This window comes from Kogia breviceps, chromosome 10 (genome assembly GCF_026419965.1).
Source record: "Kogia breviceps isolate mKogBre1 chromosome 10, mKogBre1 haplotype 1, whole genome shotgun sequence".
NCBI lineage: Eukaryota > Metazoa > Chordata > Mammalia > Artiodactyla > Physeteridae > Kogia > Kogia breviceps.
In genome coordinates this window covers 28673233-28699512 of record NC_081319.1, presented here as the reverse complement: position 1 = coordinate 28699512, position 26280 = coordinate 28673233, and the positions used below count along the sequence as shown (strand labels likewise).

The 26280-nt window shown below is 39.6% G+C and overlaps 1 protein-coding gene across 14 annotated transcripts in view; it reads right to left on the bottom strand.

Annotated features, from left to right (window-relative positions):
• The window catches only part of FHIT (fragile histidine triad diadenosine triphosphatase), a 1470752-nt gene extending 1445853 nt beyond the window's left edge, over positions 1–24899 (bottom strand). For 11 of the 14 annotated variants that reach the window (XM_067043100.1, XM_067043103.1, XM_059078075.2 and 8 more), the window contains exon 1: positions 24750–24899. The gene's annotated coding sequence lies outside the window, so the exon portion shown is untranslated. The other 3 variants (XM_059078074.2, XM_067043106.1, XM_059078077.2) reach the window with 1 other exon arrangement.
• Between the last annotated feature and the right edge of the window lie 1381 nt (positions 24900–26280).

Here is a 26280-nt window from a genome sequence, read left to right as displayed (position 1 = left end):
CAAAAACTTACTAAGCATCTACTATAGGCCAAACACTGATCTAGGGAGAGCATTAAAAACAGATACAGCCCTGCCTCATAGAGTTTACAGACTGGAGTAAAAGGCAAATATTAGCAAGGTGACTGAAACTGATGTAATGAAGACTGCAAATGAAGTACAAGGGGGCTTATAAGATAAAAATTACTAGTCTTATTGGTTGGAATAAGTTTCCTTGCAGAAGAGACATTTAAGCTATAGCCTCAGGTAGAAATAGTAGCCAGGTAAGGAGTGAGGGAGAGGAGTTCCAAGCAGAAGTCTTTCTCTGCAAAATGTTTCCTTTCAAAGAAACCAGGCTTCAAGATGCAGAAGGTATAATGGAGTAAATGAAGACATGAAGTCCATCCCTGGGAGTTATTATCTTTTCCTTGTTTTAACCCCTAGTTTAAAAAATTAACTGATTGAAAGAAAAAATTTTAAAGCATTAGTATGCCTCTAGTATGCCTCGGTCCTATCTTACCACTCAAAGCCAAAAGTTAGTCATAACAACATCTTGCTGATCTAAATATTAAGGTGGATTTTACTTCTTAAAAAACCTAATTTGTCTTAACTGTACTGGTTAAAACCCATGGGTTATTTTTAAAAACATGTTTTGACAGCAGTGAAACTTGTAGCACATACAACACCAAGAGCATAAATTTGTTCAGGGTACAAGTACGTGAAAATTAACACAAGCAGTTGGTAAATGTGATAATAAAAATAAAAACTCTACCAACTTCAGGCCATAGCAGGTAGAAAGTAAGAAGAAAAACGTTCTCTAATATTTTGTCATGAAAATCCTGATTCATTCTTGCAGAAAATTGTATTGGATCATCACTCAGGTCTCTTAAAACATACAACTTTTTTCCATGGATTCAACAAAATGGAATGGAGAGAGAAAAAAATGGATTTATTAATGAGTATGCTTGCCTTTTCTACTAAGCCCCAGAATATGACGTTTGGACCATTTTCTTTCCAAATTCAAAATCCATCCCAAGAATCCAAAATCGATAAAATTTGCATTAGCACAACTGAGGCTGTATTTGGCTCTAAAAACTCAATGACTAAGTAGGACTACTAGTATGGCAGAGTTTTCTTTTCTTTTCTTTCTTTTTTTTTTTTTTTCTGTCTTTAGCTATTACCAGAAATGACCTTAGCAGCTACTCTAAAATGAATACAACCTAGAGCTACTTTAAGAATTATAATGTACAAACCATAAGCATTAATAGTCTCATTCTACCCTGTTACTTAAATCTTATCAAGAGTTCAATCTGGAAGGCATATTAAGAGGAGGACTGGTCAAATTAGCAAGTACCTACTGGACGGCAACCAGAAAGATGGGGGATCCAAACTTCACATAAGGAACAACTGAAGTACCAGGGGAATATTCAGCCTGGAGAAAAGCAATAAGAGACGTGAAAACTGCCTTCATAAATTCTATGGAAATCCAGTGATTAAAGCCATTTCATTTTATTGAGCACCTCCTCTGTGCAAAAGGCACTGTGCAAGGCGATGAAGATACAACACTGAGCGAATAAGCCTTAGCCTTTTACTACCATGTGGAAGAGAGAACAGACTTTCTCTGTGGCACTTCACAGGATATGGTCTAACGGGGCGGAGCACAGATTCTGGAATCAGAGTGCTAGACTCAAGGCCTGTAGTGCACTGGATGGTGGCCCCCAAAAGATATGTCTGCATCAAATCCCTGGAGCCTGCAAGTGTTACCTTAATCAGAAAAAGGGTCTTTGCAGAAGGAATTAAGTTAAGAATCTTGATTTGAGGTCATCCTGGATTATCTGGTTGGGCCCTAAGAATAATGACGTGTCCTTATAAGAGAAAGGCAGATAGAGATTTGAGAAAGAAGAGGAGAAGATACAGCGAAAGCCAAGTGAAGTAAATTATTATGGAGCCACAAGCCAAAGGATGCTTGGAGCCATCAGAAGCTAGAAGAGGCAAGGAAGGATTCTTCCCCAGAGCCTCTTGAGGGAGCATACCATACATCTGGCACTCTGTGACAATGAATTCCTTAAAAAATAAGACATAATTTCCTATGGGAGCCACCATCCCTTGGATGAGAATGGAGGGGGTTACTCTTTACCCAAACTAAAACATGAAAATATCTCACAATCACAGCTAGGGAAAAAAGACAAGCCAGTGGGTCTTCAAAGGGGATAAACCTACCTGTGCAATTCTCTCCCTTCTTAGATTCAGTATATTTCAGACACTGCCAACTACACCCTGGGAGGCTAAGTCAAAATGTGCAGCAAGTCAGGAAGTAGGTCTAGGAAATTAAGATATAGCTTCCTACTCCTATTTGTGGTGTAGCTGCAGGGCCAGAATAACATAGTTCACTTGGGCCTGGTTTTGCTGAAAAGACACAGGTCTCAAATAAAACTAGACAGGAGACTAGATAAATAAAACTACAGAATATTCACATAATGGAACATTATACAGCAGCCTAACCAAATAAGGCAAGAATTCTGAACAGTGATATTGTGTGTTACTTTTTGTGTAAGAAAGGAAGGGAAATAATTTATATACATATTTGCCTGTGTGCATTAAAAATACTGAAAAGATGCAAACAAACCTAGTAAAAGTGGCTACCCTAAGGGAAATGGGGGCAGAGATGAGAGTATGGGCACAGGTACAGGAGTAAAACTCCACTTTATGCCTTTTGCATTGTCTTGATTTTTTAATCAGACAAATATATTACCAACTCAAAAAAATGTCTATTAAAAATTGGGGCTAAAAAAAAAAAAAAAAATTGGGGCTTCCCTGGTGGCGCAGTGGTTGAGAATCTGCCTGCCAGTGCAGGGGACACAGGTTCAAGCCCTGATCTGGGAGGATCCCATATGCCGCAGAGCAACTGGGCCCGTGAGCCACAACTACTGAGCCTGCGTGTCTGGAGCCTATGCTCCGCAACAAGAGAGGCCGCGACAGTGAGAGGCCTGCGCACCACGATGAAGAGTGGCCCCCGCTTGCCACAACTAGAGAAAGCCCTCGCACAGAAATGAAAACCCAGCACAGCCAAAAATAAATAAATAAATAAATAAAACAAGTTTATAACAACTCACATTGCTGGTGGTAAGTGAAATGGTACATCTGAAGAGGGCAACTTGATGACATAAATCAAGGACTGTAAAATTGGCATTTCCTTGGGCCCAGTGATTCCACTTATGAAAGGAATTTAAGGAAATAAGATTTGTGTACACACACACACACAGATGTTCAATGCAGTATTGTCATAGTTAAATTTTTTTTTAATCTACATGTAAAATAACAGATTGAGTCAAATAAATCATGAAACATTCAAACAATTGAGGGATATGCAGCTATTAAAAATTATACTATGAAATATATACTGTAAAGACTACTCAGAGATATAGAAAAGTAATATTCGTAGTGTATTTTTTAAATTATTCATTAAATTTCCAGTAAAAACTTTAAACCATCTACCGGGTGCTAGGCAGTGAGATGGATGGTGATTTAAAAAGCCAGTTATGGGGCAGTACATAAGTCAAAAATCCCACTTTTTTGTGCATTTATAACTAAACTAAAAGGATAAACACCAGAATGAGAGCAGTGATTACCTCTGGGTGGTAAGATTATCATTGAAATATATTTTCTATAATGAACATATATTACTTCTGCAATAAGAAAAAAAAGCATCACTTTTTAAATTTAGGTTAACAACTCCCAGGGTCAAAAATGTGTCTCATTCATCTGTGTTCTCACACCCCAACCTGACTCCCTGAACACAAGTATGATGCCTGCTTCAGCCGCAGCCATCCTATGACCATTAAGAAAAGGCCAAGAACACTGTAGACACACTCTCCTTGACATCTCTGAGCTGCTGAACTAAAGCCACAGCCACCACACATTTCTAAATTTCTTATTATGTGGGAGAAATAATCCCCTATTTTTTAAAGCCATCATAAGTCAAGTTTTCTATTACATGCAGCTGAAAGCATTCTGAGCTGACAGAGTTAAATATCAAATAATAGAGGATATGTTAAGGCTGGTACTGGCAACCCAACATGTTTATTTTGGTCCATGAGTAGAACCTGAAAACGGATGTTGTTAACTGCCCCACCAACTTCCTGCTCCATAGTCTCTTCTCTGAAGCTCCTGGGAAACAGAGCCCAGGAGAAGCTGTTAGTGGAGATTCTAGGTACACAGGGGAGCACTGCCTACAGTGAAGGAAAACTAGATAGTTACTCCTACAGCTTAACATATAACCCAGCATTTACACTTCTGAGAATGTATCCTACGAAAAGAATAGTGGATGTAATTATATGCAAATATATGCATATATGTAATTATTGCATATATATGCAAATATTCTTCACTAACATATACCAGAAGTAGAGGTGGGGGAAACCTAATGTTAAACAATTAGGATAGGGGCTTCCATGGTTCCAAAGTGGTTAAGAATCCGCCTGACAGTGCAGGGAACACGGGTTCTAGCCCTGGTCCGGGAAGATCCCACATGCCGCGGAGCAAATAAGCCCATGCACCACAACTACTGAGCCTGTGCTCTAGAGCCCATGAGCCACAACTACTGAAGCCCACACACCTAGAACCCATGCTCCTCAACAAGAGAAGCCACCTCAATGAGAAGCCTGTGCACCACAACAAAGAATAGCCCCCGCTCACCGCAGCTAGAGAAAGCCCGTGTGCAACAACAAAGACTGCAGCCAAAATTTAAAATTTAAATTTAAAAATTAAAAAAAAAAAAATTAGGATAGGTTGCAGGTTCTAATAATAAGAGTGCTTTGCAATCATTAATGACATGGGAAAATGCACACCACAATTCCCTGATGAGTAAAAAAAAAAAGGTAACAAAAGTACATATAGGGCTTCCCTGGTGGTGCAGTGGTTGAGAGTCCGCCTGCAGATGCAGGGGACACGGGTTCATGCCCCGGTCTGGGAAGATCCCACATGCCGCAGAGCGTCTGGGCCCGTGAGCCATGGCCGCTGAGCCTGCGCGTCTGGAGCCTGTGCTCCCTAACAGGAGAGGCCACAACAGTGAGAGGCCCGCATACCGCAAAAAAAAAAAAAAAGCTACATATAAAGTGTGATCCCAATTTAGAAAGCTAACAGAACTTAGAACTTACATATGCAATAAAAAAGGATGGAAATATTTTTATTTTTTTTATTTAAAAATATTGAAATGTTTTTAAAATATTTATTTATTTATTTATTTTGTCTGCACCAGGTCTTAGCTGTGGCACACAGACACTTAGTTGCAGCATGCAGACTTCTTAGTTGCAGCCTGCACACTTCTAGGTTGGCATGCAGGATCTAGTTCCCCAACCAGGGATCACACCTGGGTCCCCTGCATTGGGAGCACGGTCTTACCCACTGGACCACCAGGGAAATCCCTACATTGAAATATTGATAGTGCTATAATGAGGGGATGAAGTGCTAATGTTACTTTATTTGGGGGGCATTTTTGTCTTTTTTTATTTTCTAAAATGAATTTTCTTATGCAGTTGGTAAGAAAAGGTTTTTTTTTTCCAAATAGCACCTTCTCATAGAACAATCTGGACCCTCTAACCAAGATGCTGGCCTCATGGACAGCAACTCTGTCTACTATCTGCCTGCAGAGCCAATGGAGTTAACAAGAAACAATTTATTTTTGTGTTTTAAAAATAGACTGATGCCAACAGCTGCAAGCTAAGTTACAGAAAAAGATAAAGAAATGTTGTTTCCAAGTGAATTTGCATTATATAAATTCAATATGTTTTAATTCCATAAATATAGTTTTAATGCTACCAATTTGAGAAAAATATTGATGTTTCCTTAAATAAGTCTATTCCATACTGAAATTCATTCCCTTATATGAAATGGAATGATCTTGGAAACAATAAGAATAATGTTAATTTGTTATGTCATTGGTAAAAAACAAGTCCATTTACATCCTTGTCTTGATCCATCAGACTTCATTAATACAGAAGGAGAGGCCACCAAGCAGGTTGGACTTCTTGACCAGCTGAGGACATCAGCTAGCAGCGCTTAAGCTCTCTCCCACGTCATATGACATGCATCCATATCCCAGCACCACCACTTGCCAGCTGGGTGTCCTTAAGTACATACTTACCCTCTCTGTGTTTCAGTTTTCTCATCTGTAAAAAGGGATAATAAGAGTATCTACCCCCTGGAGTTGCTGTGAGGATGAAAGGAGAGAATCCCCACAAAGGTCTTAGTTTAGTGTCTGGCCCATAGTAACCTGATAAAAAATAAGGTCTCTTCTAACTAATATATCTCTTCCGTATGTGGAATTACAGCATGGACCTGGAACATTAGATTCTTCTCTTTTTTTACTTTTAGCAAAATAAATTTTATTTATTATAAGGTAAAATATATAATAGCTTAAATCAAATGGCAACACATAGACTTTAGGAAAAAAAAATCTCTTGCCTCATTTCTTCCTACTTTCCACTTGTCATCCCCAGAAGTATGTATGTTCCACTGTTTTAGTTGTCCTCTATTTTTCCATTTCTCCACTGTAGCTATATTGCATTTTTTCCCAGTTTTACTGAGAAATAATTGACTTACATCACTGTATAAATTTAAGGTGTACAGCATGATGGTTTGATTTACATATATTGTGAAATGATTACCATAAATAGGTTCTGTTAACATCCATCATCTCATAAAGATACAATAAAAAGAAAAGAAAAAACAAATTTCTCCTTGTGATGAGAACTGTTCGTATCTACTCTCTTAAAAACTTTCCCATATATCATACAGCTGTGCTAACTATAATCATCATGTTGTACATTACAACCCTAATACTTATTTATCGTATAATTGAAGTTTGTACCTTTGGATAACCACAAATCTGATCTTTTCCTATGAGTTTGGTGTAGGTTTGTGGCAGGCGGGGGGGAATGCTTTTTTTTTTTAACACATTCCACATATAAGTGACATCATATAGTACTTATCTTTCTCTGTCTGACTTATTTCACTTAGCATGCCTTCAAGGTCCATCCATGTTGTCACAGATAGTAGAATTTCCTCATTTTTTGTGGCTGAATAATATTCCATTGTATGTATAAATACCAACATTTCTTTAACCACTCATCCATCAATGGACACTTAAGTCTTGGCTATTATAAATAATGCTGCTATGAAAACAGGGATGCGGATATCTTTTCCAATTAGTGTTTTTGTTTCCTATATATATATATATATATATACATGGAACATTTGATGTTAAAGAGACTCCAGCATCCCTGGTGGTGCAGTGGTTGAGAATCTGCCTGTTAATGCAGGGGACATGGGTTCGAGCCCTGGTGTGGGAAGATCCCACATGCCGTGGAGCAACTAGGCCCGTGAGCCACAACTACTGAGCCTGTGTGTCTGGAGCTTGTGCTCCACAACAAGAGAGGCCGCGATAGTGAGAGGCCCACGCACCACAATGAAGAGTGGCCCCCGCTTGCCACAACTAGAGAAAGCCCTCGCACAGAAACAAAGACCCAACACAGCCAAAATAAATAAAATAAATTAATAAACTCCTACCCCCAACATCTAAAAACAAAAACAAAAAGAGACTCCAGCATCCAGGTTTAAGAACTCATGTTGGATACAGATATTTGACTTTCCATTACAGATTCAACATTATTTATTTACTGTTCCCTATGATAAATGAGATGCTTAGGGAAAATGTTGGGTCTTTTAGACAACTGGGAAATCTGCTTCAGCATGTATATTAGAGATGGTAACTGCCCCAAGTCACCTTGTCTTATCTAGTTCTTTACTTTATTTTAAGGTATTGTGACTAATTAAAAAAAGAAAAAACGACAGCTAAAATCATTGCTAGTGTGTATTTGGTGCTTATTATATACAAGGAAGCACCCCATGTACTTTCATGTATTATCTCATTTAATCCTCACAATTAACCAGTGAGGTAGATTCTCTTATTATCTCCATTTTTTAGAAAAGGAAACTGAACCACAAAGAGACAGAAAAGTACTGAGTCAAGATATAAACATAATATATAACAGTAACAAAATAATAACATAATAATAATAACAAAATGGCAGCATCATTAAATCCCTGTGATGTGTCAAACAGCACTTGATGCTTTCCAAACATCATCTCTTGTGCTTACAACAACCTTCTACTATTCCCATTTGGTGGATGAGAAAACTGAGTACTTAAGTAAATTAGCTAAGGCAAGATATAGGTCTGTTCGGCCCTGAAGCCTGCCTCGCCAGGCAAATAAATGCCCTGTGCAGAGGGTAAGGGGAAAGGTTTATCAGATCCCTGAAGCTCTCCACTTGGTCACAGCATGTTGGAGAGCACATGACTTCAGAATTATCAGATCCAAGTCCATCACTTGACAGATGTTGAAAGGGAGGCCCAGAGAGAAGACAGGACATTCATTAGGCAGTGAAAGAGCCAGAACTAAAACCCAGGTCTCTCGACTCCCAGGGTTGCGTTCTTGTGGTGACATGGTGAGGCCCTCTCACACTGAGTCAGCCTTCTCAGATGCCGAAAGAAGGAAGGGAGAGTCTGACAGCTGCAGGGTGATGGTGCCAGCCTGTCATCTCTCCCTCTGCTCCCTCCTGACCCTGGGGGATGCTGTACATGCTTCCGGGCACATTCAGAACTGGGAAGAATAGAGAAGCTTGGGGGAAAGAATCCACAGCAAAGGCAGAAAGCACCCAGTGCCCTTTCATAATCTACCCAGAGGCAATTTCCAATATGATTCTCCTAAAATAGATGGAGATCAATGGAGAAGGAGGTTGGCTCAGACACATGTGGGTCTCTTTTATAGACACAAAACACAACAGACCCCAGGTCTTTGAATCAGCAAATCCCTTGAATCTTTTCTGACTAAATGCACACCTTTCCTAGTTTGTGTACTGGATAAAAATAAACTGTCACATAGAGGAATCTTAAAAATAGAGTTTAGGAGATACTGAATTAAAATCCATTCAGTATTATGTAATCCTTGAAATACAACAGTTGTTTGCTTTGATTTCTAAGCTTTCCTTTGATGACAAATATTAATATTTATCATTTTTCTGATGTTGGACTAATGAGAATCTTAAGTGTTTATGAGAGGCATTTAAATATTCCAGTATGATAGATGTGTTTGTTTTCTGACTTATATTCCTTTGTATTTAACATCAACGAGCATTTACTTTTTTGTGCTGAATCCTGGGTTGTTGTTCACCAATGTTTTCAGAAAACTTCATATGGCCAGAACTGCTAGCCTCTACATTTATTTCATGGCCAAATATGAGATTTCCCCAAATAACACAATACTATGAGAAAGATCTAGCTGTGATCTTTAAACTGAAAACTGGCACACGTGTAACTACTTGCCAGCAAGTAGACAGAGCAACATAACAGGTTTAATGACACTGACCACAGGTAATGTTTGTTGAGCACTGACCACTCATCAGGCACTGTGCAAGGCATGCTTCACATCACAGGCTCACTGAATCCTCACAATACCTCTAAGAGTTAAGTAGTATTATCATCTTTGTTTTACAGAAAAACAAGATGCAGAGAGGTTGAGTACTTTGCTCAAGATTACACGGCTAATGAGAAGCAAAGCCAGCAGTCAGTACTCAGAGCCAGACAGCAGGCTCCTCTCTATACTCCCTCCCTATGAGCCCCTTCTTGACTCCCCAGCATTTGACATTTTCTATTAGCTATATAACATCAATGACCCATCTGCATGGAGCAGCAGCCTCAGGATGACCCAGATTTTCAGGCCTTGATGGCAATGAGGAGACAAAACTCATTCTGTCTATCACAGGCCTGGGGATAGGACAAATGAGGTCCCTGCCTTTGGGGAGCAAACTTTCTTGAGAGGGAAAATAGACAATATTAATGCAATAAACAAGGCATTATCTCCAATAAAGAGAAGAAATGGGTTGCTATACATGTTCAGAGAAATGGTTAGAGCGCTGAGGTCTGCGATCTTCTGTAGATTTCACTTACCTACACTCCCCATGCAACCAGGACTCGGCTAACCAAAGAAGTAATAGAGGATGGCCTTAGAAGTAGTGTGGTAAAGTGCAAGGTGTTGTGCAAAGTGCAACACCGAATTCTAAGTAAGGGATCTGACATGGACCACTTACCCCACACAGGGACCACATGCTCGGGAGACAGCATGAGCAAAATCGCCACTATTCCTGCCTTCACGGAGCTTATAGTTGAGAGGGAAGGGAGGCATTGATCAAAAAATAGAGATGAAATAAAAGCTATAAAAAAGTATGAGGATATTTCTTCAAAGAAGACAATATACATGGCCAACAGGTACATGAAAAGATGCTCCACACTGCTAATTAACAATGTTAGAGAAATGCAAATCAAAACTGTAATGAGGTATCACCTCACATCAGTCAGGATGGCCATCATCAAAAAGTCTACAAACAAACACTAGAGAGGGTGTAGAGAAAAGGGAACCCTCCTACACTGTTGGTGGGAATGTAAGTTGGTGCAGCCACTATGGAGAACAGTATGGAGGTTCCTTAAAAAATGAAAAATAGTCACCATATGATACAGCAATCCCACTCCTGGGCATATACCTGGACAAACATATCATTCAAAAAGATACAAGCACCTCTATATTCATAGCAGCACTATTCACAATAGCCAGGACATGGAAACAACCTAAATGTCCACTGACAGATAAATGGTTAAAGAAGGTATGACACGTATATACAATAGAATATTATTCAGCCATAAGAAAGAATGAAATAATGCCACTTGCAGCAATATGGATGGAACCAGAGATTATCATACTAAGTGAAGTAAATCAGAAAGAGAAAGACAAATACCATATGATATCACTTATATGTGGAATCTAAAATATGACACAAATGAAATTCTATGAAATAGAAACAGACTCACAGACACAGAGAACAGACTTGTGGTTGCCAAGGGGGAAGTGGGCGTGGGAGAGGGAAGGATTGGGAGTTTGGGCTTAGCAGATACAAACTAGTATATATAGAATGGATAAACAACAAGCTCCTACTGTATAGCACAGGGAAAACTATATTCAGTATTCTGTGATAAACCATAATGGAAAAGAATATTAAAAAAAGAATATATATATATATATGTATAACTGAATCACTCTGCTGTATAGCAGAAATTAACACAACATTGTAAATCAACTATATTTCAATTAAAAAAAAAACAGAATGGCAACATAGTAGAAGCCACAAAGAACTAGAACCTTGCTATCCCAAGTATGACCCATCTTCCTCATCTGCATCACCTGGGAGCTAGCCAGAAATGCAGAAGCTTCTGCAAACCATTCTTGCATATAATTCTAGCCAGGCCCTGAGCCATAAGAGTTGGACCCAGCTGTTTCATCTGCACTAGGAAGCCAAATGCAACTAATTCTTCTGGGCCAGGGAGACGTTGGTCTGTTGCTTTGTGGAAGGTTCAAGAGACTAGAGGAAGCTTTCTGTCCTGTATAGAGGGGCCAAGAGAGGTTCTCAGCTGTAGATTTATCTGTGGCCACTGGCTGCTGAAGCTTCCTGTCCTTGCTTTTACCCCCTCAGCCAGAAGAACCCAGCAACTGGGATTTCAAACTGCAGTGGCCACCTGTTGCTTTTGTATCCCCCGTATCACTTCCCCACTTATGAAGGTATCGGCACCTCCCATTAATCAGGCCTCTCTGTGTACAGAGCCATGTAAGCTGTATCCAGCACAACTCCAGAGGGAACCATTCACATACATATTTGTGAAACAAAAAACAAAAACCTTCAGTTTCCCTCCACCAAACCATCTTCTTCTTGTTATACCTATTCCATACCCTCCACATTTGTTGTGTGTGCATTTTTCCCTGCTCTCCTGCAGATCACAACCTCTTCCCTCACTAGGCTCATTCCTGGGAGAGGCTGGACAGGGACTGCCAGTGCTTCAGGGTTGAGAAAAAACAACCTTATTCCAGCAGGTTCCTCTGCCTGTCCTCAGGGCTCCAAGCACATACACAGACTCCAGCTTCTAGGTATCACTCAGGCATCTCCTGGCACAACCAAGCAAGTACTGTCCTGCAGTAAATGTGGAGACAGCAGTGAGTTTTTTTTTTCTTTTTTCAAAACTCAACACATGCAAAGGAGCCTTCAAGTCCGGCAAAAAATAAAAAAATTTGGGCTTCCCCGGTGGCGCAGTGGTTGGGAGTCCGCCTGCCGATGCAGGGGACACGGGTTCGTGCCCCGGTCCGGGAAGATCCCACATGCCGCGGAGCGGCTGGGCTCGTGAGCCACGGCCGCTGAGCCTGCGCGCCTGGAGCCCGTGCTCTGCAATGGGAGAGGCCACAACAGTGAGAGGCACACGTACAGCATAAATAAATAAATTATTAAAAAATAAAAATTTTGTCCATATCACATACTACAGACTTTAGTGGTTAAATGACTGTAGACCATACTCTCCTCCAGCCTATGCTCAACTAAAATACGCATGCATTAAACCTCATGAGGAAGCACTGATACTTCCACATTACCTATGATGGGTTTTAGCTCCAATAGCTGTGAACCTGAGAAACTGCAAAATACATTGAATTTTCATGGAAACCTGATTGTTAATAAAAAGAGGTAAATTCATAATGAGGAACACTAATAAACACATAAAAAGATTCAGAAAGAGTCTTCAAGTTCCAGAATACTGTCAACAAGCGCCTTTTGTGAACCTCTTAACCAGTTTCTCAATTTTTTTTCTATGCCTACTTATTTATCATTACAAGAAAACCTTGGCATACATGCAAATTCCCCCCAAATATGTAATTTTTAAACTGTATTAAACCCGCCAGCAAAAACACTTTTCCCAGTCTTTCTCTTTTTCTCTCTAGTAAGTCAACACAGTAGAAAAATAAAACCACTACATTGTGAAATGACCTTCTAGTGAGCAGAGAAGCTTAGGAAATGCTGAAAAAGGAAATTGAGGTATAGGGTAATATAAATTCAGGCCAAGAATCCTCCTGAAAACTGGATATAAAGTTCTAAATATAAATTTTCAAGGGTGTGGCCAAGATGGCAGAGTAGGAAGACCTGAACTCATCTCCTCCTACAGACACATCAAAATTACAACTACTTACGAAGCAACTACTTATGAGAACAACCTGAAGACTAGCAAGAAAGATTTTCCACAACTAAAGATATAAGAAGGAGAGACAACAAGAGGGTAGGAGGGGTGGAGGTGGAGATGCAGTCCCGTCCAGACCCACACTCCTGGGTGGGCAAGCCACAAATGGGAGGATAATCACCATTGTAGAGGTTCTCCTCAAGGAGCGACCTAGAGATTATCATACTAAGTGAAGTCAGTCAGTAAGTGAAGTAAGTCATATGATATCACTTATATGTGGAATCTAAATAATGATACAAATAAACTTATTTATAGAACAAATACAGACTCACAGACATAGAGAACAAACTTGTGCTTACCAAAGGGAAGAGGTGGGGGGAAGGGATGAATTAGGAGTTTGGGATTAATAGATACACACTACTATATATAAAATAGATAAACAACAAGGTCCTACTGTATAGCACAGTGAACTACATTCAATATCTTGTAATAACCTGTAATGGAAAAGAATCTGAATATACATATATGTGTGTATGTGTGTGTGTGTGTATATATATATACACACACATATATGTGTATATATATATACACACATATATATATAACTCAATCACTTTGCTGTACAGCTGAAGCTGACACAAAATTGTAAATCAACTATAGTTCAATTTTTTTTTTTTTTTTGGCTGTGTTGGGTCTTAGTTGTAGCATGCAGTATATTCATTTGAGGCATGCAAGATCTTTCGTTGTGGTGTGCGCGCAAGCTTCTCTCTAGTTGTGGCGCGCAGTTTCCAGAGCACGTGGGCTCTGTAGTTTGTGGCACACAGGCTCTCTAGTTGAGGCATGCATGCTCAGTAGTTGTGGCGCCTAGGCTTAGTTGTCCTGCAGCATGTGGGATCTTAGTTCCCTAACCAGGGATTGAACCCAAATCCCATGCATTATAAGGCAGATTCTTTACCACTGGACCACCAGGGAAGTACCCCTGACCAGGGACTGAACACAGGCCACCGCAGTGAAAGCAATGAGTTCTAACCACTGGGATGCCAGGGAATTCCCAACTATACTTCAATATAAAAAAAGATACTAAGGAGCTAATTTGCCTGCTACAGTAATAATTATCCCCAAGCTTAACACCATTATTTCAAGCACCCAACACAATGTCTGACACATAGTATGTACTCAATAAACACTTATCAGTGATTGAATTAATTTTTTAAAATTTTATTTATTTATTTTTGGCTGTGTTGGGTCTCCGTTTCTATGCGAGGGCTTTCTCTAGTTGCGGTGAGCAGGGACCACTCTTCATCGTGGTGCACAGGCCTCTCACTATCGCGGCCTCTCTTGTTGCAGAGCACAGGCTCCAGATGTGTAGGCTCAGTAGCTGTGGCTCACGGGCCTAGTTGCTCTGCGGCATGTGGGATCTTCCCAGACCAGGGCTTGAACCTGTGTCCCCTGCATTGGCAAGCAGATTCTCAACCACTGCACCACCAGGGAAGACCTGAATTAATTTTAAAAAAGGAATTTTACGGATAAGCAAAAGCTAAAAGAGTTCACCACCATTAAACAAGCTTCTCTAAGTGGAAAAGAAAAGACTACAACTAGAAATATGAAAATAATGAAAAGGAAAATCTCATTGGTGAAGTTACAGTAAAGGTAGTAAGTAGATCAACCACTTACAAAGCCAGTATGAAGGTTAAAAGACAAAGGTAGTTAAATCATCTATTTCCACAATAAGTAGTTAAGGGATACACAAAACAAAAAGATGTAAAATATGATGTCAAAACATTAAATGAAAAACCTCACATAAACAATCTAACTTAAAGGAACTAGAAAAAGAACAAACAAACCCAAAGTTAGTAGAAGAAAAGAAATAATAAAGATCAGAGCAAAACATAAATGAAATAGAGCCTTTATAAATACAACAATAGAAAAGATCAATGAAACTGAGAGCTGATTCTTTGAAAAGATAAACACACTTGATAAACTTTTAGCCAGACTCATCAAGAAAAAAAGAGAGAAGCTCAAATAAATAAAATCAGTTACAGCTAACACCACAGAAATACAAAGGATAAGAGATTGTTATGGGGACTTCCCAGGTGGTCCCGTGGTTAAGAATCCACCTTCCAATGCAGGGGACACAGGTTTGATCCCTAGTCAGGGAACTAAGATCCAATATGCCACAGGACAACTAAGCCCACGCGCTCTAGACCCTGCACGCTTCAACTACTGAGCCCGCATGCCCTGGGAGCCCATGTGCCACAGCTGGGGAGAAGCTCACACACTGCAACAAAGAGCCCATGCACTGCAACCAGAGATCTTACATGCCGCAACAAAGATCCCATGTGCCACAACTAAGACCTGATGCAGCCAAATAAATAAATAAATATTTTTTTAAAAAAGAGATTACTATGAACAATTATACACTAATAAAATGGGCAACTATAAGAAGTGGATAAATTCCTAGAAAAATATAATCTCCCAAGACTAAATCAGGGAAAAATAGAAAATATGAACACACCAATTATTGAATGTAATTTTGTAAAAAATACCAACAAACAAAAGTCCAAGACCAGACAGCTTCAAGTTGAATTCTACCAAACATTTAAAGAGTTAACACCTAACCTTCTCAAACTATTCCAAAATTGAAGAGGATAGAACACTTCCGAACCCACTCTATAAGACCAGCATCACCCTTGATACCAAAATCAAAGACACCACACAAAAAAAGAAAATTACAGGCCAATACCACTGATGAACATAGATGCAAAAATTCTCAACAAAATATTAGTAAATCAAATTCAATAATATATTAAAAGGATCATACACCATGATCAAGAAGGATTTATCCCAGGGATGCAAGGATAGCTTACCATCCACAATTCAATCAATGTGATACACCATATTAACAAATTGAAGAATAAAAGTCATATGATTATCACAAGTTTGTGAAAAAGCTTTTGACAAAATTCAACATCCATTTATGGCCAAAATTCTCAACAAAATGAGAATAGAGGGAACATACCTCAACACAATAAAAGCCATATATGACAAACCTACAGCCAACATCATACTCAGTGGTGAAAAGCTGAAAGCATTTCCTCTAAAATCAGGAACATGACAAGGATATCCACTCTCACCAGTTTTATTCAACAAATTATTGGAAGTCCTAGCCAGAACAATAAGACAATATAAATAAATAAATAAATGGAATCTAATTGGAAAGCAATAAATAAAAGTGTCACTGTTTGCAGATTTCATTGTATTTATGTATATAAAATATATATAATACCTAATTATATGTGTGTGTGTGTGTGTGTGTGTGTGTGTGTGTATATCTTTTTTTCTTTTTTTTGGTAAGCATGTATATTCCTAAAGAGCCCACCAAAAACTATTGAAAAATGAATTCAGTAAAGCTGCAGGATTAATTAATACAAAATTAATACATGGAAATCTGCTGTGTTTCTATACACTAACAGTGAAGTATCAGAGAAGTTAAGAAAACAATCCCATTTATAATTTCATCAAAAAGAATAAAACACCTAGGAATAAATCTAACCAAGGAAGTAAAAGACAGAAAATTATAAGACACTGATGAAAGAAATTGAAGATGACACAAACAAATGGAAAGATATACCACGTTTATGGATTGGAATAATTAATATCATTAAAATCACCATACTACCCAAGGCAAATCTACAGATTCAATGCAATCTCTATCAACTGGAACAAATAATTCTAAAACATGTAAGGAAATACAAAAGACCCTGAATAGCCAAAATGATCTTTAGAAAGAAGAACAAATAACACTCCCTGACTTCAAACTATACTAGAAAGCTACAGTAATCAAAACAGTATGGTAGTAGCACAAAAACAGACACATAGATCAATGGAACAGAATAGAAAGCTCAGAAATAAACCCACACACTTATGGTCAGTTAATCTACAACAAAGGAGGCAAGAGTATACAATGGAGAAAAGATAGTCTCTTCAGCAAGTGGTGTTGGGAAAACTGGACAGCTACATGCAATAGAATCAGACTGAACTACTTTCTCATACCATATAGAAAAGTAAACTCAAAATGGATTACAGACTTTAATGTAAGATTTGAAACCATAAAAATCCTGGAAGAAAACAGAGGCAGTACACTCTTCAACATTGGTCTTAGAAATATTTTTTTAGATGTCTCCTCAGGCAAGGGAAACAAACAAACAAAATAAACAAATGCGACTACATCAATCTAAAAATCTTTTGCACAGTGAAGGAAACTATCAACAACATGAAAAGAAAGCCTACTGAATGGGAGAAGATATTTACAAACAATATATCTGATAAGGGGTTAATGTCCCAAATATACAAAGAATTTATACAACTCAACATCAAAAAACCCCCAAAAAACCCATTAACAAATGGACAGAGGACCTGAATTGACATTTTTCCAAAGAAGGCATACAAATGGCCAAGAGACACATGAAAAGACACTCAACAACACTAATCATCAGGGAAATGCATATAAAAACAACATGAGATACCACCTCACACCTGTCAGAATGGCTATCATTTAAAAGACGTCAAATAACCAGTGTTGGAGAGGATGAGGAGAAAAGGGAACCCTCATGCACTGTCAGTGGTATTGTAAATTGGTGCAGCCACTACGGAAACAGTATGGAGGTTCCTCAAAGCATTAAAAAATAGAACTGCCTTACGATTCAGCAACTTCACTTCTGGGAATTTACCCAAAGAAAACAAAAACACAAATTTGAAAAGATATATGTACTCCAGTGTTCATTGCAACATTATTTACAGTAGCCAAGATATGGAAGCAACCTACGTGTCCACTGATAGATGAATGGATAAAGAAGATGTGATACACACACACACACACACACACACACACACACACACACCAGAATATTACTCAGCCATAAAAAAATGAAATCTTGCCATTTTCAACAATATGGGCACACCTAGAAGGTATGCTAAGTGAAATAAGGCAGAGAACGATAAATCCCGCATTATCTCACTTATATGTGGAATAGAAAAAACAAAACAAGCAAGCAAACAAAACAAAACAAAAAAACAGACTCATAGATACAGAGAACAAATATGTGATTGCCAGAAGGCAGATGGGTGAGGGGGTCAGCGAAATAGGTGAAGGGGATTAAAAGGTACAAACCTCCAGCCGTATAAGAAATAAGTCACAAGGATGTAATAAACAGCATAAGGCATATGGTCAATAATATTGCAATAACTTTGTATGCAGACAGATGGTTACTCGACTTATCTTGGTGATCATTTCATAATGTATGAAAATATCAAGTAATTATGTAGTATACCTGAAACTATCATAATAGTGTATGTCAACTATATTTCAATAAAAAATAGAAATTACTTTCATGAAGAAAATATATATATATTCAGATACAAATATAAAAATACACATTTTCTATGGAGGAAAAATCTTTTAAAGGAAAGGGGTCCTATATATTATGGATAATCCAGAATATTTAAGGCATTTAATCAAATTAACTTAATTGTTCCACCCTAAAATGGTAGATGGAAGTAATTTTAAAGAAAAAAAGAAAGAAACCCATCTTTATAATTGGCAGCCTCTGGAAGTGGTTCCTTTTAAACTATTGAATTAGAATGTAAGAATGTTACTAGTAAAAATGGGTTGTATTTTATCTGAACCATAGTTTAAGCCTTTTCAATAACATGGCCACAACTCATGAAAATATGTAACTCAGTTTCTTTTGAGCATGGTTTTCATGGGTTAATAACTTTTTTTTAGCTCTGAGGAATTGAACAAACTAAATGCCAGAAAGAGAAAAGCAGTCTGAAACTCAACATTAAGGAGAATCTTGACTAGGGTAAGCACAGCTAGACATAAAAAGGGTTAGAACGGGGGTGTCCTAGTGAGTAATCTCAAAGGTAACCCAGGGCACAACCTACAGTTAGTTCATCAGATTCCAAGAGAGATTTGTGACTAGGCTTATTATCTCTTTCACTCCCAAAGACTTCAGCTACTTTCCAGATATTTCATTCCCCACCCAGGCCCTTAGACTGTACTTGATTTATTTTGTGATGTTATGTTTTTTAAAATCAATGGTTCTCAATCCTAGATGCACTTCATTATAACCTGGGAAACTTAAAAAAGAAATTATCAATGCCTGCCTCCCCTCTGGCACTCTGATTTAATTTATCTGGATGGGATCAGCCCCAGGTGATTCTAACTTGCAACAAGGGTTGAGAATCACTGGTTGGAGAACAATCCAAACAGGTTAAAATTATGTAAAGAAGGAGGCACTATAATTGGGCTAAATAAATTTACAAGGCTAGACAAGGTGCCTCAAGTTCCTGCAGTCAAATATTAAGATGGTACTTTCAGGATCCCAGATTTTTTTCCATCAAATTGAGAGACTCAATTGCTGAGAGAAATCTATTTGCCCATAATGTTCAAATTTTTACAAAGTTCAGCACTTCACCTGTGAGACAGAGCATAAACAGTATAATTAAAGGTAATCTATTCCACCTAGTATTCAAAATGTGATAAACAAGAAAACGTGGTAAACAAGGAAATGTGGAACAGCGTGCATAATATTATGATTTTTACTAATAACCATAAGAGTAAAATCAAAGCTACCATTTACTGAGTGCCAATTATTGTATTAAGCACAGTAACCCTTTCCAAGGTTGACCTTATTGAAAATTTAAAACATGATTAAAGCAATAGAAATTATTACCCCCCTTTCACAGATAATAAGGAAATTGAGGCTCAAAGAGATTACCTCACTTTCCCCAGAGTCACACAGCAAATAAGTGGAAAAACCAAGATCAGAATCCAGGTCTTCTGCTCTCTAGAGTCCATTCTCTTAATCACCATTATCTCTGACCTAGAACACTGAAGAGTCTCTTAAGTACTTGCTACTCAAAGTATAGTCCATAGACCAGAAGCAACAGCCTGCTGGTGCTGGCCCATTCCAGATCTGCTGGCCCATTCCAGATCTGCTGAATCAGACTCCACATTTTGATATCAGTGGGAGATTCATATGCACATTAAAGTTAAAGAAACGCAGGACTATCTGGTTTTCCCACATTATTACCTCACAAATTCATCATCCATACTGCATCCAAAGTCTTTACAAAACAAATCCAGTAATTTTATTTCTCCACTTAAGACTTTTAAATGGTTTCACAAATACCCTTGGAATAAAGTCCAAAATTCTTTTTACAATACAGATAACTGGACTCTGCATAATATCACCCATGCCTGCCTCTGCAGCCTCATCTCTCCCACCTCCTCCATTCAGTGATTTGTATACCCCAAGCACAAAGACTTTTCTGCTCATCAAATCCCAACACACTCTACCTTCCTTGCTTCTTTCCTTCAAGTTCTTCCCTGCTTAGAATATACCACAACCTACCACCATGACCATCTCCATGTCAGCAACATTCAAGGCTGTATCTCCACTGCATAACAGTGCAGTGCCTGGCACAGAGCTAGGAGCAAGATAAATGTGCTCAATAAATACATGCTTAAGACAACTTGACTGAGGGCCTCAACTTTTTGCTTCGTTCACCTGCTCTTTGCTCTTGCTATGATCCTCATTTCATTTCTCCTTCCCTGTCCCTGGCATCACCCCTCTTCTGTAACTAACCTCTCTATCAGTAACCTCATGGCTACTGAAGTTGTCACCTTTAGAAAGAAGCACTGCTGTGTCCACATAGCCACTGCCCTGGGATTACCCACCAGCTGATGACAACTGCTTCACTTTAACCCTCAGGCTCCTGGGATAGGCCCAGTCCTTTCCAGAAGTGGACAGAAGGCCCTACTGACCGCTTTTCAACCCAAGATTTAATATATAAATGAAACCAGAGATCAGGGACCTCTCAGCAGTCAATGCAGAGCCAAAAGCTTCACAATCTCTGCCTACACAAGACAGTTTCACTGAGCTGACAAGATGGATTATCAAGAGTTGCAGTTAACTTCATAGTTTATGTGATGGCCAAGCTTGCTACTCTAAGAAAACAAATGACAGACCCTTTTATAAAACAGATATCTGCCTCCAGTTTAAATCCTGAGTAAATATATTTTCATATACACGTTTACATTAATAATGACGAAAATAAGATCTACTCATCTATTAAATGCAAGCTATTGAGCACCTGACATGCTCAAAGCTTTAAACACACTATCTTATTTAATCTTTATCATCACTTTATGCTGTAGAATGCTTATCATCCTTGCTTTACAGAAGAGGAAACCAAGGGCTTAGTAACATGCCTAAGAGGCAGGGCTGGGATTTCAGTCATAGGCCTTCAGACTACCACTCTCTATTGCTTCTCTATGTTTTGCTATTTGGATCACTTTCTCATTTTAGAAGTCACAGACCTGGACATTCCCAAAGCAACAGTCCCTCAGAGGATGACTTCAAAAGCTGAGATTTTTCTCTGCAATGTAGACAGTGAAAGTAACCTGCTACAGCTTGTATTTCAAAGCTGCCTTTCTGCATTAAAAGAGAAAACTGAGACTCAGGGGGGAAATGTGGGAATAGAGCTCAAAGGTGCTTATGAATGCAATTCCACAAATACTTTTTCCGTGTCTACTAGTGGTCAGGCACTTTGCTGGAAGCTGACTGATCAGACTGTCATTTGGGAGAGTGCTGGTGGGACAGAGGGTGACCAGGAGAACATCTCCCATAGTGACTGTCTCAGGAACATTTAGCCAGTAATTTATAAAACTGCTACTTTATTACCTAATTATGTAGAAACCATCTTTCACACAAAAGAGGTGAGAGTAATCTGCTTTCTTATCTGTGAATACATAATTGAAAGGGCCAATGTGTCTTCTAAAACAAAAGTTTTATATAATTCAAACAACTCATGTGTTCATTTGTTACCCAATATTAGAGGGTTAGATTTTAACATATGTGAATGCAAACACAATGTCAGATTTTGTTCTCGTGTCTTACAGGACAAAAGAGAAAAGAGTATTGGGAGCCAAGATAAGACTAATTCCCAAAATACAAATGGAACATATTGAAGCTGCACGTACATTAAAAGAAAGATAGCTGCATGTACACAGAAACATTTCCTAAAACATTCCACCAAACATGTACAGGAATAAGGCAAGGACAAGGATTGCATGAGCCTTGCATACTTTACTCATACTTTTGCATGAGTTAAAGAAAGCATGAGCCTAAAAGGTCACATACAGGACTATGAGGCCTCCAGAACCCTGCCTCCTTGCAGAAACAGAATGCTCTGACACAATGGCATGAGATGAAGGCTGTGGATCATGTTGTACCTCGACTCCCTCATTTTTAAAATGAAATAGATTATTTGATTTATAAGGTCCTTCTAGCCCTAACCCATTAGCTACTTTTCATCCATGAGGCCCTGTACCTAAAGAGAGATGAGCTATATGTTCAGAAAACATCTGTTGAATTCATGAAATATTACAACCTTACCAATAATAAGAAAAGAGACTTTACAACAATTGGTCCTGGTCTGTGGCCTAGAAAGAACAAATTAGGAGAGAAACCATTATCTAAACAGCTTCACATATGGCGTCCCTGCTAGCTGTCTGCTGGTAGAATGAAAATAACCCTGGACTTGGAAACAAGACGTTTGGGTCTAGTCTCATCCCTGACACAGACCAGCTGTGTGACCTTGGGCAAACTGCTTCACCACCTGCACCAGTTTCCTCATCTCTAAAATAAAGGTATTATAAAACACTATATAGCTAACATTTGTGGAACCTCTACTATATGCCAGGAACTGTTCCAAGATCTTTGCCTTAGATTTAAATGATCTCAAAGGTTTTTGCAGCACTATCGTTTAGTGTTTAACTACAAAGGCAACATGGTATAGTGGAAAGATTCCAAATTCTGCACTCAGAAAGCTCGGTCTCCCTCAACCTCCATAAGATAAGAGTCTTTTTCTAAGCAGAGTCTGTCAAGCAAACTGGGTTACAATCTCGGTAGTTCTATTCACTAGCTTAGTTAACTTCGACACGTTGCTTAACATTCCTATTCCCTAGCCTTAGTTTTCTAATATGGAAAATGCATATGAAAATGGTTATTTCTCTCATATAGCTCTTGAGAGGATTAAACTATAACTAAATGTAATATCTATTTATTTATAAAACATATATTACATTTTATTACTAAGTGTGTGACCGTGTACAAATCGTCTTCTCAAGTTTTTTTCTTATCTACAAATGGGAGATGCGGTATTATTACGAGAGACAGTGTGAACATGCTCTGTAAACTGCTGAGTGTAAGCACTGTTTGAAAGCATGCATAATTCCTTTCTAAGATACTTAGAAACGCGTATACAATAAACCCCCACGTAGTACTTGGAAGAGCGTATACAATCAAACACAACAAAAACACATTTTTACTAAACATATTTCACTACACCCGGCTCGCAGCTAGTGGACGCAGGGCAGGCAGCCAAGAACGCAGGGCCACATGGAAGTTGTAGTTCCGAGTCAAGAGGCTGCTCCAAACAACTGCTGGAAGTGAGACTTCAACTCCCAGGAGATACCTCGCCAAGCCAAATGACACGCTGGGAGGTGGAGTACCAGCCCTCCGGGAAACTAGAGGCGGGACTACAACTCCCAGAATCCTCCGCTGCCCGGGCCGCCGGCGGTAAGAGGGAGCCAGAAAATGGAGAGTTCAGGTACAGGATCTAAACAGGTGCGAGTCAGGGCCGCTTTCGGTAGTCCCTGACCCAGCAAGGGTCAGAGTCTTTCTAACATGACCACAGGCTGTATTCTATGCTGATCCCAAGCACAGTTCTAGGAGACGCACAATAAGAAAGGAGTAAGTTTGCATGTGGCAAACTTTGACAAGCAAGGCTTCATCTAGATTTCAGCTCCTGGCAGCTCCTTGGGCCACTTCGGGAGCGTTAAGTTCTTTTTTTCCCCGGTAAGCACTGGGAGTGGCTGGTCATACAGCAGAGGCAGAATTTGATCCTAGAGAGGAGGCTGCAAATCCAGCTCCAGTTCCACTAACCGGCCTTTTTCCCCCACATGAACACACCTTAAAAATCCCCGCATGTTTTCACATAAAAACTACATTAAGCCATAAAATAGATGTAAGGAAGTCCAACAGAGTACTGATTTCTCCCACCATAATGAATTATTTGGGGGTCTTTTAAATACCAAATGTAAAATTCTCTCCCAAAATACTGCCTTCCCCGTGTCTTGCTTAGCTCCTCTCCTGGACGCTTGTTCAAACCCTCCTCCCTCCCCCTGGGTAACCCAGAGCTGGATGTTTAATACACATCTGTTGGGGCAGAGAGTCCTGCTACTTGACAGTAAAACTGAAAAAAAACTCCAAAAGCGGCCAATGCCAACTACACCACCAGAGCTAGGAGCTGGGGCGTCCCTGGAACCGCTGGCATGCCCCCATGCCTCAGTTTACCCACTTACAAAATGCGGCGGAGGAGGGGCGGGTTAGGGTTAGGGCCGGTGCTCAGGAACTGGCCGTGAGAAGGTTCGGTGAGGTGGGAGGGTCCTCCCGACAGACCCCCCACTACCTCCCAACGAGCTGCGTGGACCCAGTCAGTCCCCGCTCCTCTGGACCGCCGGAGTAATGACCAGACGCGCGCGGAAACCCGGATCTGCGCCACAGAAACACTGTTCGACTTGGTCTTGCCCCCGCCCCTACCTTCCAAGATCTTGGCAGCTGGGAAGTGAAAGGCATTGGGAGGGAGCGCGGGGTAGAAGCAGCTCCTGGGCGTGTGCCCACGGGAGTGGCTGCCTGAGGCACCCGGGGGCAGAGGGCAAAAAGTCCCTCCACTAGCCGGAGCGGAGCAAGGACTACAACTCCCAGACGGCCCCGCGGCGGGGAAAGGGACCCAACAGGACGCGCGGGCCAATAGGCGCAGAGCACGTGACTATGCCGGACCAATAAAAAGCCATAATGACAAAAATCCCTGTTTAGGGGGCGGGAAACACTGTCGCTCTCTGGAAAGAAGCTGAGGTGAGAATCCCCTCAGAAAGGGGTTTCGTCATAATCCACACAATCTTTGTTTTTTTACCAAATGTAAAAAGTAACATGATTGTTTAGGCTGTGCTTGCATTTTTGCTTCCTTCTTTCCTTCCAGAAGCGCTTAACTTACCCACCCCTCACTGTTCCTCACTGTCTGAATTTCCTTTCGCTTCGTTTCCTCACTGTGGATCTTTTTTGATTCCTAAAGCCTTCCTTTCTTTTGTTTCTCTCAGCACGCGGGCTCTCAGGCCTTACTTGAACCGGTGTATGACTGTACTCCGCCTTCCCGGGCATCCTAACTAAAATGGAACCACAGACTCCCCTGTCCATTCCTTTTTTCGTGTTATTTTTCCTCCTTAGCTTTTTTTTTTTTTTCGGTACGTGGGCCTCTCACTGCTGTGGCCTCTCCCGTTACGGAGCAGAGGCTCCGGACGCACAGGCTCGGCGGCCATGGCTCACGGGCCCAGTCGCTCCGCGGCATGTGGGATGTGGGATGTGGGATGTGGGATGTGGGATCTTCCCGGACCGGGGCACGAACCCGTGTCCCCTGCATCGGCAGGCGGATTCTCAACCACTGCGCCACCAGGGAAGCCCCTCCTTAGCTCCTGTCCTTAACCAAGCATTGTGTATAATTTATCTTTTTTATCATCTTGCCCCTTAGAATGAAAGATCTGTTGTAGACATGGGGTTTTTTTTTCTGGTCACTGCACTGTTTCCAGCACCTAAAAGTATAAATTAAAAAAGTATAAATAGTATCTATAATATATACAGTATAATATTTTATATTATAAATTTTAATTTAAATTTATTATATATAATCCATATATTTATATACTATAAAATTTCTCATAATATTTTATATAGTATATATATACACCCATACTGTATGTATTACATGTAGTGTATGTGTGTGTGTGTATATATATATATATATATATATATAAAATAGGCACTCAGTGAATGTATTTCGAGTAATTAAATGAATTATTCTCTATTCTCCCTTTCTTTGGTGCAGATCAATTCAGTTCATCTCTGACCACCGTGGGGCCTTTGTGCTTGCTCCCTTTTTAAATTCAAAATCATTCGGTATATTCTGACCGGTGCCATGTAGGTGCTGGAGAAATTGAATCATTCTCAGTTCCTAACCTCAAGATGCTCCTGGTCTAGTGGAGGATGAGAAGCAAACATAATTTTGCAATAAATGCAA